The sequence below is a fragment of the Stegodyphus dumicola genome, chromosome X1, assembly GCF_044657685.1.
Source record: "Stegodyphus dumicola isolate Sdum_Otavi_A_Nest chromosome X1, ASM4465768v1".
Lineage (NCBI taxonomy): Eukaryota > Metazoa > Arthropoda > Arachnida > Araneae > Eresidae > Stegodyphus > Stegodyphus dumicola.
Window position 1 is genome coordinate 187,347,891 of NC_140780.1, and position 14,112 is coordinate 187,362,002.

Consider the following 14,112-nt stretch of genomic DNA (forward strand, 5'->3'; position numbering starts at 1 on the left):
TAAGGGAGGGATGCCTTCGTGGAGGACTTTTTAAGGGAAACTGGCTCGTATACACGTCACACATGGGGAAAACTACGAAAACACCCATGCAGCCAACCCGTTCGCGGGATTCGAACCTCGGACCGAACTACCAGTGTTCAGCGACGTTACCGCTCGGCCGCTGGTGGGCCCCTTGTTTTCCAGTTAATTAATTTAATGTGGCTTCATGTTTTATAGTTTTACTAGCTTTTACCCACGGCTTCGCTCGCGTTAATGTCCTTAAATAAGTTTCAACTTCGCGTGAATTTTAAAAATACACTCTGCGTAAAATTTCAGTAAATACTGCCCTTCTTCTATACCTATAGACCGCGGATATTTTGTATTTACGTGGAGTGTATCGCCATGAAATCTAGTAAAACTGCTACGTATATTTTCTTAATGACTGAAAAATTTTTGTGAAAGATGACCCGAAACCCGTAAATCCTGAAGGATTTCAAATAATAAAATTAAACAAGGAAAAATTTATAAATGTTACGCTTTCACGCCTTAATTACTTAACGGACCATCATGAAATTTTCAAGAAATATTTTTGATATATTAGCAGTGGCGTAGCTAGGGTGAGGCTATCTGTCTCTGGGCCCAGCATCCAAGGGGCGCCTTATAGATGCTACGAAATTTTTGAATGAAATGTTTTCCATTTTTGGCACATAGAATGGGGCGCAAATGCTTCAGTTGTCCCCAGGCGCTGGAAACTCTAGCTATGCCCCTGTATATTAGAAAAGGTTATAAATTAAATGTTTATTAAATATTTATTGTCTATAAAATGTTTGCGTGGCTTAAACCACGCAAACATTTTATAGACAAGCCAAGCACCTGTGCGCGCAGACAAACTTTTATATCGTTTAACATTTAATGTTTATACAACGGCAATCATTTTAACTATAAAACTTATTGTATAGTTTAAGTTTCAACTGATAAGTTACATTATATAGCCTATAACCTTTTCTCATCTTTCTTGAAAATTTCATGGTGATCGGTTAAGTAATTAAAAAGTGAAAGGGTAATAAACAAACGCACAAACAAACTCGCATTCGCATTTATAATATTAGTTAGGATTATATAATATTAAAAACAATTTTTTTTCGTTATGACATAATTACGAATAACCTTGCTTTGTTAAGTTCCCCCACTTTAAAGATAACCTCTCATATGCATCGCAAAATACAATTCATCTTTCTGTTATATATACAGGCTGACTCATCTTTAATAAAAATCAAACGAAATAAACCGTATTTATATGGAGCAACAAGGCCAGAAATGGAAAAACAGATAAATCTGTATTTAGTACCAGTGCTCCTGGTAGGCACTTGGAGAGCTTTCTGATTCCAGCCACAGAGTATATACCGTTTTACGAATTCAGAGTTTGCAGACATTCACTTCGTGTATCAAACAGCTGACGGCAATGGAGGAGCCACTGTAAGAATGTATGGGAAAAGGTGCCCAACCACATGTGTATCATAATATTAATGTTTGCACATTTGCATCAGAACCTGTTTCAATGAACATGGTCTCTTCAGGGTAAGAATATAGAATGTCAAATGGCAAAGATCAACCGAAACACCTGGTATATAGGAGGATGGGTCGCATGTTATGGAAGCTGTGTATATGCTTATACCAAAATTAAAATGCACAAACATATATGCAATTGTGGCTCCAACAGGAGTATCTAGAATCAATGGATATTATGCAGCTCACCTTGCCTTTCTTTAATTTTATCTGCAATGTGCCCAGTTATTGCGATGATAATCTGCGATGTATTGTATTTTTTTGCGGTGGTTCTTAGAGACACCTTCATAATAGCACCCAGATATAATGGTGAATACACCTTTATAAAGATCGATCGCTGTTCGAAAAAATAAAATTCTTTGTAAGGGTGCCTTGGCATAAAGGCATGTGAACCTTACAAAAAATCAATCTGTAATTTTGAAAAATGAAACCTCTGTAAGGATACGGACAATTTAAGGCAGGTCTCTTTATGCGAATGGGGTTTTCATTTGCATTGCAGATTAATTAATTAATGATGCAGTGGATGGAATTAATTTTCGGCACTTTTGTGAAAAACAAGATCTTTCTACGGAAACGCTCGTCACACATTTCTCAAAGGGTACATTTATACAAAGTCCAGTGAAGTGAATTTGCATAAAGGTGCCGAAGATTTATTTGATCCTTCGCTTAATTAATTAGTCAGAAGAGGCGTAGCTAGGGTTTTCGGCGCCCGGGGACAACCGAAGGTTTTGCGCCCCTTTCTCTGTGTCAAGAACGGAAAACATTTCATTCTAAAATTTCGTAACATCAATTTCGCGCCCCCTGAATTCTGCGCCCGGGGATAGATGTCCTCCCTTGCCCCACCCTAGCTATTCCACTGCTAGTCAGTAATGAAAACAAAAATTGAACTTACATAAGTATGCACTTTTATGAAGAGTGCTTTTCTGAAGTTAGAAAATGATACTCATCAGGGACGCTCGTCTTCAAGGCAGGCGCATTTCTAACAATTTCTTTAGGTAACAAGGATTATCAAACAACAACGATTTGCACAGGTGTGCAAGTATCTTTATGATGCAGGGCCGTTCCTAGTGAAGGTGGAGAGTGTAAAAGTAAGCGGGCTTCTAAAATCAGGGGCGGCCGGACTTCCGCGATACCTAAATATTTCAAATTCATTGTAAATACTTGTCATATTATGTCAGTACTTGTTATACAATGTGTCATATGTAAGTACTTAGTGAGTATGAAATATAAATTTTATTAATCATTGAGCATTTTGTTTTAAATTTGGGAGCGGCAATCTCGAATGTACTCGGGCATCTAATGGCCTAGGAACGGCCCAGTTATGATGTACTCCTTATTAAACCATCTTGATTCAAGGCAAACTAGATATCTAGTTGGCTTGCTTGATTCTTTTAACAGAGCCCTTGTGATCTAGAATTTAGAAGCTGTATTTATAGATGATAAAGTCCAGTAAAGTGAATTTGCATAAAGGTGCCGAAGATTTATTTGATCCTTTGCTTAATTAATTAGTCGGTAATGAAAACAAAAATTGAACTTACATAAGGATGCACTTATGTAAGTTCAGTTTTCCTCCTTTCTTATAAAGAGGTCTTCTAGATCTCAGCGCAGACTGTGGATTCAGATGAACTCACTGCTACTCAGTCCCATGTTGCGTGACACCGCTTCGCCATTTTTAATATGTAAGTGGATGACTGTTTACTGAGCCTATACCTACTACTACCCAAGATGGGAGAGTAAGATTTTTGTAGGCGAGATTTCACATGATTTCTGAAGATAATCCCATGACTCTGAGCCACTGTTTATGATTCCAACCCGAGTGGCTCCAGCCCATTACGTCATTCATGCATGTGAGTATTAAGTGAAATTTTGTAAAGCAATGGGTTGGGGCATGATGAACCTCTGTCGAAGCTCCCATATTCACATGAATTATTTAGCACGAATTCCTTTCTGAGAAAGACACAAAGCTAGATTTAGACTTGATAAGGCTCTAGGCTGTTTGAAATATAGGGCCCTTTATAAGTCTGTTATACTATATTTTAATTTTAGGGGGGCGAAGAAAGTGGGGGCCCTAAGCTATATATAATAGTAGCTTATATGTGTAGCTTATACGTAAATCCTGCACTGGAAAGACACTTGAGACCAATGTGCATTAAATGGCTGTTGTTTCTGATGTAGGGCTTGCTGGAATAACTGCAAAAGTAGCTACTATTAAGCTACGAAATTGAAGGTGCCTTTGTAAATATTTGGCAATCCATGTGGAGTTAATGACGGGGATGCATTACAGAAATTAGCTGAAATTTCAAACATCGTTTTTAAAACCCTATTATGCGGCTACAAGTTTTGTTAGCTGGTCTTCTTACGTTTATTCAATCGGGCCAAAGCTCTATTTATACTGTTATTAATGTTTGATAAGCCAGTAATAATATTTGATTCACTGTGATAATACAGATAAGTAAACTGGAATCATTCTAGCTAATAAATGAAGCTTTTAAAAAAGTTACATTTTCATTAAAAAAAAGTTTTTTTAATCTTGAATTTAATTTTTCTTTCCAAAAATGTAATTTAGAATTGTAAATAGGCAGACAGAAGAGCATCATGGATGATTAATAACTGCTCGGCGCTAAATTCTCAAATGTACATAAATAAGTATATTTAGTATAATTGTTTGCAGCGAAATAACCTATACCATTCTGTTTGAAATAATTTACTGTATTTTATTTTAATCAAATTAGAAAGCAGTATTATTAATTATACATTCTGAACTGTAAAAACAAGACCTTAAATATAATCAAATGTAGATTGTGAATAAACATAAGAGTAGGAATATAAGAAAAATTATACTATATAACAATTTTATATTTGTTTATTGGCAATAAATAGCAGTTCTAATTTCAATAATTCTATTTACAAGAACTTGCAGATCTTCTTAATAAATTTTGCCAAAATTATTAACTTAACGATCCGAGTTCATCGTTCACTGCAACCGTAACTAGTAACCGTAACTTTGGGCGCCAAATCGATCGCGCGCGGAAAGGATGTCTCGTGTACTAAGTAAGTGCTAATTTGTTATTAATGCAATTTAATATTATTATTTATATATATTATGATATAAATTAAATTTAATTTCATATATTGTCAGAGGATGCTAACGAGAATAAAGGAAATTCGTAGTTTAAAACGATTACTTAACTTATCCCTTACTTACGATACTGAGAATTTTTTTTTGCTTTTACTGTATGTTTTAAGCGTTCTTAAGTATTTCTAGATTTATAAAAATAGTTTATGTATTTATAAAAGAGTAGGTTTCTTGATTAATTTTATGATAGATATTTCTTTTAGTTTTAAAGCATGAAACTATTTTGTAAAGCTGATTTCTGCAAATCGTATATTTGAAAACATTAAGTAGTTGTATTTAATGTAATTTAAGCAATTTCGTTTATTATTTCTTAAACTTTTGCCCAGCAAAAATATATATATATATTTTTTTTTATAATCGCATATTTGAAAATATTAAGCAGTTGTATTTAATGTAATTTAAGCAATTTCGTTTATTATTTCTTAAACTTTTGCCCAGCAAAAAAATATTATATATATATTTTTTTTATAATTTGCATTTCTGCTAAGCAGTTGTATTTAATGTAATTTAAACAATTTCATTTAATATTTCTTAAACTTGTGCTCAGCAAAAAAATATATTTTGTTTTTCTTATTATTTGCAGGTATCCTGATAGATATCTGAAGGAACAGCGATGAGTAGCCTTCAGGATGGCAGCATAAATTCGGTAAGTTCGTTTTTTCTTGTTCTTTCCAGGTTTGGTAGGTCAGAGTTGTTTTCCCTGTCCGATTTCCCTCGGACAGGGAAAACAATTTTGGCCGCCATCTTGGATTTCAAAAACGCGCCAACGGCCAAAAAATAGCCAAGGGCCGGTTACGGAAAATTTCCCATTTTTTCATGTTCTCTTTGATATCGTATTAATAGTAATGTTAAATATCTGGCTGAGCAAATATTTTGGTTATCTGCGCTCAACTTTCCAGACGTTATTGGAAATCAGCTTTAATAATGCATCTAGTTGAACATGCTTAGCCAGAAACATTAACATATTAACTTCAGCCGAGCCAAAAGCCTAACATTCTATGTACACTTATTGTAAGCAATTCTAGTGTTATTCTGTTATTTGTAGCGAAATTAAAAATTGCAGCGGCAAGAAGCAGTAGCTTTTGCCGTGATGGTTGTTTTGTTATTAAGCCCAGTTAATGTTCTCTTGCCTGTATGCAGCGTGGTGTGGGTATGATATGGCTATTCTCATTCTTGATTGTAAGGTAAAATTTATAATTCATTATTTGCTTAAATGAATAGCTTTCAATTGTAATTATTTATGTTAATTCATTTTTTTTTAAAGCAAACTTGTGATTGCGATCTTTTTTCCCTGAATTTCTGCATGTATAGGTTAGTAAAAACTATATTTGTAATTATTTAATTTCGGTACAAAATGTGTATTAAATGTATATAATTTGTATGTATTATTAAATTTCAGAATGTAGTTGCAGATTAAATAATTACATGGTTCTGCTCGATTCAGGGTAAGAAATGAATATGGTGTACTTCAAAGGTATTCTTTCAATGCTGTGCGCATAACTCTATTTTCTTATTCAAACGTAATTGTATGGTGTGGCAGTGATATTGATGTGCCTTTTTTTTTTTTTTTTTTTTGTTGTTGTTGTTGTTGCTGCTGCTGCTTATGTACTTATTTACACAAATTTTTTATTACATTCTGTGAACAAATTTATAATTTTGTTGTTGTTATTGGATGAGCATTGGTGCTAAATGTCTAGCTGAACAAATTAATATTTTTCTTAATATCAAGCAAATATTTCAGTTATGTGTTCATTTGGCAGCATTTACTGCAAATCAGTTTTAATGTTGCTTCTACTTAACCAGAAACATTAACATCGAAGTTGAGCCAAAGTATGTTTTGCCAAGAAGCTAATGTGTGCTATTTTTTATGAGATTCTGGCCATGTCTAACCATATGCTTTTGCAGTGCCTTTCTTATTTTTTTTTCTGCCATGGTCCATATGATTTGTTTTTAGGATTACAGTATTTTTAAATTGTTAAACTTGTACTCATCTTCAAACATGTCTTTTCACAACAGCAATATGGTAAAACTACATATTATGGTCCAGATTGGTGAATTTTAAAAAAACTGCCAAGTCGCCAAATCGATTGTTTTCATGTGTTTTAGAAAATCGCTAACTCATCATATCGCTGGTTGCAAATTTGAATTAATTCTGTAAACATGCAAAAATATCTATAACAGGACTTCAAGAAAAACAATGAAGAATCACCCACTGCTTGGTGCATTTTTAAGAATTACGCATCCTCGGTATCCATGTACACATCGACCAATTTTTTACTTGAAGAAACATCTTAGAATTGCACAACTGCAGAGTCGTAGGCGAGAAGTTGAGTATGCAGCTGAAATCATAGAATGGATGTCAGTTTGTGTTTGCTTCACTGTGTTTCAACAGTTCTTGTGTTAAGTTGGCATTAAGGTAAAAAATTACAAGAAGAAAGGTTCAATGTAACCTTTGTATGTATTTTATGGGATTTTGTCTTTGTAAGACAACGATTACCACATCAACAAATACATTTTAAACTATAGGAAAGCTCGTTCTAATAATGTATTGAAAAAGTGGAAAATGAGGGAAATATTTTTATTAATTTGAGCACTGTAAAGTGGGGGGGATATAGTAATCCATCATTGGCAGGCCTTCGATAAAGCAACATGCATCATAATAATAATCTTTATGACTAAAGGTAAGAATCAGCCACAGTGCAAAAAAAAATCCCTATTCTGTTTTGACATTCAAAGTTAAAATATGCATCATTAATGCCATATATTTTGTTAATTTCTCAAAACTGGATCAAATTATTTCGTAACAGTAGTATATAAATTTCATAAAGTTGCCAGCTGGAATGTCCTCTGGAGCAGGATTTTTAATTTTCTTTTCTGTTTCAAGGGCAAACTTGCTAGCAAATTCCAATCTGTGTAATTATGTCGTATATTAACCCATTAAATGCTGTGGTGCTCATTTGGTTATCATAAACAGTCAAAAGTCTTTAATTTGGACTCTTCGGCGATTTCGGATTATCGTTTTTTTTTTTTTTTTTTTTGTATTATAGCTCATCAGTTTAAATCTTTTAAGGTGGCATGCAGAAATTATAAAATTAAAAATATGAAATAAAGAGCAATTATGATCTAAAGGGTATCAAAATTTACAAAAAAAAGTTTAATATTTATTTGTTTACTTTATTAAACTTTTCTTTCAACGTGCGCATGTGTAAAGCATACATTACGCATAGTTGAAATTAGAAAATTGTAAGCAGAAAACTATTTCATGTGTATTTGTGATATTTATAATGATGAATTTGATTTAAATCATATCAAAGACGGAGGACATCGAGATGAAATAGTGCATTTAGTGAGGAATTATAAGCCGAATAAAATAAAAACATCTGCCCTGAAGATGAGGATAGTGCTGACAGATCAACTTCCAGTTCATTGTGCGCTGCAACGTACCCCCCCCCCCCTCTCCCGCAGAGCAGCGCGAAATTGATAAACAGATTTCGGAATGGATAGAGAAACAAATCACCTCTCTGTCACTTTCTTCATGCCTTTAACCATTTTTTGCAGCAATTCCACTTTTTGTTTGATGGACATCAAAACATGCTTTCGCTTGTAAATCCTTTGATATCTCCAGAATCGGAAACTGTTTTTGACATAATCGAAAGTTCAAGCTTACTTTTTATAAAATTGCTCTAACAGTCTGCAAAAAATAATAAGCTGGATCCAATTAGAAGAATAAGGAACAATGCGATCTGCAACATTAACTGAAATAGATAATTTTAGCTTAGCTTATACCGTCCATTATACATTAAACGCATATGCGCATGCGTTTAAGCGTGTGCAGAAAGTTTGTAGCTTTGAGGTCCGGATTATAGATCATTCCGGATTAAAGACTTTTGACTGTACTTTAAGCCACCTAGTAACACAATCTAGCTATCTCGGAGGGAAAAAATGGCAACATTCAACTCATCCACTGAATGTCAATTGTAGAAAACCTAAAGTGATTGCTACCTATACGCTCTTATGCTGAGCTCATGTTCATTTCCACATTCCACTCTCCTCTTATCACAAAAGCGAAACATGTGTTTTGAAAACGGATTAGACATAGTGGATTGAGGCTAATTTTGGTCATTGTGATTTTACTATATTATTAGTGAGTGTTGATTAAAGCGGTTATTTACTTCTAGCAACAGTCCCTGCTAGATGGGACTTTCCTGAGAAACAAATTTTTGGTAGCACTGGTTTAAATGGGAGGATTCTTAGAAAAAAAAAGAATCCCACCTAGCTACAGAAACAATGTAGCGGCCATGTGATATTTCTCCTTACCTCGCCAAAAACGTCTCAGCTGAAACTCTGTCCCGGGTAGAAATGAACCAATCAGATGAAAGTTCTGCTTCTGAAGGATCACGTGGTCCCAATCTGAGTGATAATCGATTATTGTTTGGCGTTGTCTTTGTAGTAAGTGAAAATGGTAACCTAGCTACATGGGTTTCCTGGAAATGTGCGGGTTCAGAGAATTGCCCCTTTCGTCATCCAGTTCGGCATAGCTGAAAGATAATGTAATTTAAAAAATTAGATAATGCTTTTTTTTTTTTTTTTTTTTTTTTTTTTAATCAGTGTAATTTGTATAGATGATGGACACAAATTCATAAAGCCGCATTTGGAGATTACAGTTGATACTGAGTAGAATTTCAACAAGCATTTTATGATTGCATTGTACAAGAAAAGGCTTGAGAAAAGCTTTGAAAGAATTTAAAGATAATATGGGATTCCCAGAACCTCTGTAATTCTGCCTTTGAAGATGATGGCAATGATTTTATATACAGGGAGCTTCCTCCACAGCAGGTTGATGGAGTTTTCTGATGATGGACTAGAGGCAGAATGAGGCATTGCTAGGAGTGACAAGTGTTATTTAAGATTCTGTGCTTAGCAATGAATCATTACGGGCATTTCAATAGAGATTAAAAATTGTCTTCAGTTAGTCATTTATCTTCAGTAACATACGAGAGGATGCTGAGCAGGCACTGGAAGCTGTAGACACACTAATGTTTGTGAAAAATGCAACACCATGAAGGAATTGTCGGAAATGAATGAAATTTATTCCGCATATTACCGGTAGTGATACAAGTAAATGATCACATTTACAAACAAAAAAAAAAAAAAAAAAAAAAAACGAAAGTTGGAAAATCAGTATTTTGGGTTTCTGTCATGCTGAGCGAGAGCCTGTACACATCGTGGCATTGAATCGTATAGATTCTGAATGTAATCCTGGGGAATGGCTTTGACTTGATGTGAAAGTTCAGTTTCAGTGTGTGCCCCACTAGCTGTACATGCGAGTCGCTGACCGATGAAATCCTAGGCATGCTGATTGAGCAACATATCTGGGGAAGATGTAAAACCTGTTGTACCTTAAAGAAGGCTTGTGCACAGGCATTTTTTTCCCTAAAATATAGTGCCTGGAATGCATCAAATAATGCATAGTCTGTCATCATTATACTCCAGATTGTAGCAAGATTTGTTGGAGAAAGCAACTTGTTGCCACAGAGCACGCCACGCACTGAGTTGCAGTGCTCACTGAAGTCGGAGGCATATGTTACTCAGCGACAGGGCAATCCTGCGTAGAGGAACCCTTGCATGCAGTTCATGTTGCAGCAGACAGCGACGAACACTTGTAATCATGCTCCAATATTGTACTAACATACGAGAGGATGCTCTACAATCCATCACAGCCATGCAAATGAGGTGTTTGTCGTCCTGTGCTGTTGTGTGCCCCATTGCCAGGATTTCACCTTGTTTGGTTCTCGCTGTCCATTTCTTCCAAACATGCATCACTGTTGTGGCATTGTGCTGTGTGCGGGCTGTGATTGTTTGATATGAAAGTCCACCCTCTTGCATACAGACGATGTGGCCTCGTTCAAACTTGTTGGTATGGCATCCTCCGCTGTTGACGAGGCATACTGAGCACAAATTAAATGTTCACTGCAGATGGAGGATGTTAAACAGATTTCAGCACAACTTTACAGTCCTTTACAACTGCCAGTTCTCATTTCATGCATGCATAATCCCTTTGTAATTCTAATCATTTGTATGTCTTAACTCACTTTACATTTCATGTAAGTTTGGTTCAAAGTGCAAAATTCCTAATGGTTGTGATTTTCACAAACATTAGTGTATATTAGGTAGTCCTAACTAAAAAAGCATCTTGAAATAAAAGTATGCAGTTGTCCAGATCAAATGTTTATTTTACAGAAAAATATAAACAGCTTATGCATACATGCATTGTTTTTATAGGATTCTGATCATACCTGAATAATAATTTTTCACTAAGTTGTATTTTACAATAATTCTTTCAAATAAGTAACAGTTACTTATCCATTATTTTCATTAAAAGAATTTTGTATATATTTTTGTTCTTATCAACTAATGAAAGGGATGTATATGTATTAATTTTATAAAATTCATGTGAATGTATGCAAAAAAATTGTTTATAAATGTCACATAAGCTTATACCTCCTTCATGTGAAACAGAAGCCTTATTTATAACAATATAATCAAACATACCAAGGTATAATTTTATTAAGACCCTGAGTTACATCAGTATGAACGTATGATGGAACTATTGGAACAATACTCATCATGAGTTGAGGATTACTTATAATTTGTCAGTAGGCATGTATGAAAATGGGTTTTGTAATTAATATTGAATGTATAACTTTTTCTTTTCATATAAATACAGGATTTCATGTCTGCAGATAATGTATTACAAGAGGCTGTTGTGTGCCAGTTGACAAGCTGGTGAGAAGCTGAACACTAATAGCTTGAATCCTGGTGAATGGACTGCCTGCATAAGCGTCGTCATGATTTTTCCACGTGTAATATGAATGCAAGCCAGTTTGCCTTAAAGCATCCCTTCTTGGAAAATATCTTCTAATGTTTCATCACAAAAATCAGCCAAGTTTCTCATGATTTGAAAAAGACGTATAAAGGAAGTCAAATTTAATTGATAAATTGTGCATGCTGAGATTGTATACTATATCATATACATTTTTTTAATATATTTTCTGTATCTCTAATGTTGAGAATTTTGATGTTTTAATTTAACCCTGAATAAAATGTTAAGTACTATAAGCAAAGTAAGCAGTATTGTATTTGATGTCAGAACAATATTTTTTTAATTTTTTTATTTTATACTTGTATATTTTTGCTTATGATTGGAATTTTAGTAAAAATTATTTTGGCATGATGTGGCCTGTTCTCATTTAAAATGCATTTTGTATTTTTTTTCTTCTGTTATTTGCATTATAATAGTTTGGCCATAACAACTATGGATGCCAAATCAACATGTATGGGAATAACTGTATTAAATTTTGAGAAAACCTTTAGGTGTCATTTATTATAAAGGTTTAGATGATTGTTTTTATAAATTCATTCATTCTTATCTATTTAAGAATTATCATTTAACATAAAAATATGAAAAAGAATAATATATTATAATACTAAATAAAATATACTTTTATATATATATATATCCAAGCTCACTATATGCGCACTCAAAGAGATACATTTCTTTTTTGTGATGTATGTGATGATAATTTACTGTTAAGTATCTTAAGTTGTTCATAAATAGTGCTCATTTTTCATAATGCACCAAACAAACCTCACATAATTAATTTAATAAAATATTATTGCAGAGACATATTTTTGAAATTGACATTAGTCCTCTATCCGTCCGTCCCATAGGGATAACTATGGGGCAGATTCCTACTGTCATCTACAATATGCCCAAGCCCTTCGCCAATGACAGTTGCTTCTCAATACCCGTATTTTACAATTAAATTCATGAATCTGATCTGGCTGAGTGTCATATCAGGGGAATTAAAAAAGCAAAATACATTCATTACCTAAAACCATTTTTCTCCAACTAGCTGGATGATTATGTGATTGGTGTGCATGGAGGGTAATGTGAAAGGATATGATTATATTTCTTCTAGGTCATAACAGTTTTTAATAATGAAAAGCTCTTATTCTTTTTTCTTTAAATTCTTGTTTTTTTTTTTATTATTTATTTATTTTTATTTTTTATTTCAATGCACACTTTTTTAAAAGCAAACTGAATTAGCTGGATGATCACTACAAGTTTCTTGACATATTTAAAAGTAAAATATTGCATCTACATTCATTTTGAATAAATTGTTATTACTATAGTCTGCAATCATTGAGTTCATTTTAAGATTATTTGTCCTTTTTTTGTTTGTGGAATAGGAGGCTGTATTTTTTAGATTTTCTGTTTATTTAGCCAGTTTTCTATATAATGGCTAACATAAAATATAATTTATGTTAGCCATTATATAGAAATTTATGTGCCCTGTTTTAAAAATTATGTATATCTTAATTTAAGTTTGTCTCATGTCAAATGAACAATGCTGCTAGTCTGGTTGAGAAATTAAGAAAGTCTGACCATTCCATGAAAAATCTTTTAGAACAGCTCACTGATTAAAATACATATACTCACCAATTAACTGTGCTCATCAAAAGTGCTGTATTATTTAATGCTTCTTCTGATGAGCAAAATTCAAAGCATTATTTCTCTTGTTTTCTGTGTATGAAGTTTGTAGCAAAATGGAATTATTATTTTTTTTAAATTTCATTCACTGATATCACTATTTTTATATGTCTGATAATGATCTACTGCATAAGTAATATCTATATGCAAACATAAACCAAAATCTTGCTTTAGAAGAATTCCACCGGTTTCGGTTCTCGAATAGATAAGACCACAGAATACTGGTGATACAATTTAGGTTTGAATTCTATCAAATGGGTTAGCTACATCTCTGTTTTTACAGTTTTCCCTGTGTTTAATACAAATACAAGTCAGTTTCATTCAAAAAGTGCTCAAAGAAGGGCATCTCTTCTTTTAAGCAGATAGCCCTCAGGACCTTTGCCATAAAAATTCAACAGCTGAGCATGTACTAAAAGATAACATAGTATACAAATGTCCATTTTATAACTTTCAAATGAAGTGGTTGATTTAAATTTAACATCTGGTGCTATAGCAATATATGTGACTTGGGTAAACAGCCAGTTGATATGGTCTAAGGAACAGGGCTTTTAATTTTATTTTCTTTTCATATAGCAAACTAGCTTGCTTATGCATATATGCAAGTCTAATTTATTTTTTACAAAAGATTCATATTAAAATACATACACATATGACAAAGAAATGTATGCACATAAGCTATAACTAATAAATCAATTGAGCAATATGTGAACATAGATGCTAATGGTTCAAGTGTCATGTAGCAGGGTATGACTGCAAACCCTATAGTGGTGCTGCAAACAAAAATTAGTGTCTGATTCAAAGCAGGCATAAAAACTAGTATACAGTTTGTCCCCATATGACACAAAACAAAAAGTATGTAATCAGAAAAAATATCATG